Source organism: Etheostoma cragini, chromosome 2 (genome assembly GCF_013103735.1).
Source record: "Etheostoma cragini isolate CJK2018 chromosome 2, CSU_Ecrag_1.0, whole genome shotgun sequence".
NCBI classification, from domain to species: domain Eukaryota; kingdom Metazoa; phylum Chordata; class Actinopteri; order Perciformes; family Percidae; genus Etheostoma; species Etheostoma cragini.
Window position 1 is genome coordinate 2335015 of NC_048408.1, and position 4259 is coordinate 2339273.

The following is a 4259-nucleotide window of genomic DNA, read 5'->3' on the forward strand; positions in this document are numbered from 1 at the left end:
GCTTCTCACCTTTCGAGGTCGCCCTGGGATACCAACCCCTCCTTGAGGGAACTGGCTGTTCGCTCGGTTCAGGAGAACCTAAAGTAACGTTTGGGACCCCCTTTTAAGCCCTGATCAACGAAACGAAACTCCCCACCGGCACCAGATCGTTGCACCTACCAGTGTGGTAACTTGGCTTCCAATTAAACTTTATGCCATTTTAGTCTCATTGTTATATTCCTGGTGCTTTGGTTAACGCCCTGTTTTCCCTGTCCAGACCTACACCTCACGACCTGTTGCCGTGGCTCATCACCCTTCCCACGTTCCCGCTTGGATTCCAGAAAGAAAGTTTGGATCCAGCACTGCCTGCCCTCCTCGGCCCCTATCCAGCTCGGAGTCAGCCTACCATGTGTTTTCTGTCCTTGGCTGCAATAAGTACAGAAGTTACATTAAAGGGTTTTTGAATCGTTACTCTGTGTCTGTGTATGTTTCTCTGTGTTCTGGGTCAGAACCTCTACCTCAACCCTCATGTTGTCCTCAGGTCAAACTGAGTTTGATCATAAAAATTATCAAAAAGGTCAAGATAAGTCTCGATTTTCAATTTTGACGGGAAGACACACACGGGTTAACAGAATCGATTAAAAATCAATATAAAAGCGTAAAGATTACAAACGGTTGAGAAAGAGAGCTACTCATGATGCAGTTTTTAAAGATCCTAAGGTGTAATCTACTTTAGATTGCACTTGTTTGGGAAATAATGTGTTGTTAAGGGATCTAACCATACACTCAACTCACGTTTCAGAAAATGTAACTTGAGCTGTGAGCCTCATATTCATAATTGCCTGTGGTTTGCAACTTCTTCTTTTTTTAAATATTAAAGAAAAGAATAATAAAGACTTCTGTATGCTTTAAATTTAGAAATTTTGAATTTCTATGGAGTAACGCTGCAGGCAGCAGTGCTTTGCCATGTTTTTCTGGATTTCTCTCCACTCCAAGTACTCTTGTTTGCTGCTACAGAGCACAGAGGACTGTGTGAGAATGAATTTACCTCCCAACATCTGGAAGCGTGCTTAATGATCATTAAAAACAAGATGAACTATTCTCCAAAATGACGAGGGGAGGGGTACGCTGTGGTTTAGGTGTAACGCTCCCCTCACATGTATGCAATGGCTTAGTGACATGCAATGCAGTCCCACCTAAGACCTTTAAAATTAAAATAGATCTTGTTCTAAATTTAATGGCAATACTAAATTTACATTCTCCTGTGTGAGAATTTGGTGTCTTAAAATGTGTAGTCAAGGGTGATTGTAAAGAGAGCTTGACAACCGGTCTGTAAAACATTAAATTGTTGACTATACCAAAGCTGAGTTAATGTGTTTTTATCATACTGAAACATTAATTTGTGATTAAAGTCTGCTTTCATAAACCATAAGTACTTAATTGCAGCTTTTGATCTTAATGTATAATAATTGACTCACCCAACTGGAATTAAAGTAAAGCTGGCCAACCACTGACATATTTAGCTTTGAGATGATATCAACAGCCACGGCCATGTTATCATGGCATTTCTGTGACCTCAGTTACTGTCCTCTGTAAGTAAAGGTATAGACAAATTTAGAATCCCTTTTTTTGACAGGTCACTAAGGATTTATCAGGTGGATTGGTGTCCTCGACAAAACTTTTGATAAGGAAAAGTATAGATAATTGACATTGTTACATAATGTGAATTTGACTTGCCTACTGTGAAAAAAGACACAAAATGGATATGTGTGCATCACAAATGCACAAAACTAATAAATGAAGAGTGGGAATACGTAGATTTACTGCTGTTATCTCAGACTTCACTAACACTGAAAGTGTTTTTAATTTTTGAGGAGCGTCAAGCTTAAACACACACACACACACACACACACACACACACACACACACACACACACACACAAGGCAACAACGGTCGTCCAATTTAACAAGAAGAACGATTTCACTTCTACCACATGGGAATGGCGGTCTGTGAGCTCTTAAAGTAGTACTTGTTTTGAAACCTGTGACACATTTTTGGCAAATTCTCAAATGTAGAAAATGATCAAAATAAAAATCTATATGATGGACAGCTTTCAGTTGTGTTGGATTTTTGTTTAGTGAAGTCTCCAGTTTTATTCAAAATTTTGGGCATTGTCAAAGACATCCAAAATTGCTAGAAATGTGCAATTTTTTCAGCCCAAGTCAATCTGGACAATAGCATTCTTATGCAAGAAATATTCTTACTTTCTTTTTTTTTCTTTTTTTTTAGTTAGAAACAAAGTAAGGCATCAATTAACTTTCTTTTCATTTTTTTCTTGCCATGGATTAAATTTATTTTTTGTTATAACTTGCAATATACATTTTTTCTTAATTTTTTAAAAGGTTTTCAATGCATTTGGTGTAAAGAGCAATACCAAGCTTTCCCAAACATGCCAGTACCTATCTTGAACCTGCCTATAGGCTATTTGTGTTTTATGATGATAAAAGTGCAGATTATTTAAATGAAGTCTGGTGGGTCTGGTGGTGGTGATTTTGCCATAAAAACAAATAAATATAAAAACCTATTCAAAGGTTGGCTGAGTGAGTTTAGCCTACGGGATTTTGTATAGTAGGTTGGATTATTGGCATGTGCGCCTTTTAAATTATGTTTTCATATTTTTTATTTGCTCTCAGATCACATACCACAGGGTAGCAACTGCAATAAAAGGCTAAAGCAACGAAAGTTCATGGAAAGCACAAGTGTAATCATGGCCAGACCTTGTGCCTGACTGATGGGGAAGTGATGTTGATAAGCGTTGTGACTTACACATTTACAGCATCGGCTATTTTTTGCCAGCTTTCTTTCCTGTTTTGGGAAGCAGGGACTGGATTGTGTATTGCTTGTAAAACCGTGTCAGTGTTCTATTATGTAGCCTAGAACTATAGTTTACTCTTCTTATGTAACATATGCGGCTCTGGTAGAAGTTTGTGACACTTTTATGTGAACTAGTGCGCCGCTGGATTAACCCGGTCGATACCCATGGCTATTATTTTTATTAGTCATAGTTCTTTCAATTCATTCAACATATACATGTTCCAGGCCATTTATCCATTACACAAGTTACTAAGAACTGACATTATAAAAATAACTCAATAAATTTAATTATAGTACCTCATCAGTTTTATGTGACCTGCACTACATTTTAACTCTATCATTGACCGAACATTAGCGCCATTTATTGGATCATTTGCGCTAATTGCCTTACTGTTTATAAGCTTCATAGATCATGTAACTCCTGCTCCTTATCCTGGGTATCCTTTGAATGGCACAATCATAGACAGTTAAAGAAATGGACCAACAGATTCTGTTGTTCTGGCGGAGACCAGTGTCTGAAAGTTGTAAAACTCTTGTAAGACTCAAAGGAACAGAGGGAGAAGGTGAGAGACAATAATAGGGCCGGCCTTGACCTCACAGAGATGAAGAATGAGACCCAATGCTTGTTTTCCTAACAAAGGGGTAGGGGAAGGGGTAAGATAGAGAAATGGGATATAGCCTTACAACTTTCAGACAGGTTGCAGGAAACAAGAAAAATCATTTCTGATAGGAGAACATTGATTGGTTCTTTGTGTTGGGGCTTTGATCCATTTTATTTCTATGGCTTCAGGATTGACCTCTCTCTTTGACTTAGGTTGCCTTGGGCAAGACACTTGACCCCGAGCGCTGCTCCATCGGAGTGTAAATGTGTGTGAATGTTTATCTGATGAGCTTGTACGGCAGCCTCGGCCACTGTGTGTGAATGTGTGTGAATGGTGAACGGTTCCTGTACTATGTAAAAGCGCTTTGAGTAGTCGCTATGACTAGAAAAGCGCTATATAAGAACAGTCCATTTATATTTAACATGCTAGTTAACATTAGTAATTAAAACTAGTCCAAACTGTCTGCGAGCTTACCTTGTAGCCTACGTACTAAATACTGTAAATCAAGTGGTTATGACACAATTGTTCGCTGAGCCGTAATGTGAGGTACAAGGTAACGGAGCCATTTATACATTGTCGTATTCCTTTAGAATAAACAACGGACAAATGGAGTGTTTAAACGCTTCAGATGTAAAGTTATTCGCTGTCAAATTGGCACCAAAAGGATTGGCACTTGGTAGCATCAAAATGGTGCCATAGGAGCTACGCTTAGAGAGGCTTACCCCTGTGATACCCCTACTGGTTTCCACAACAACTGGTTACCGTCATAGACAGTTAAAGAAAGAAAAAGTTGTCCGTACGTT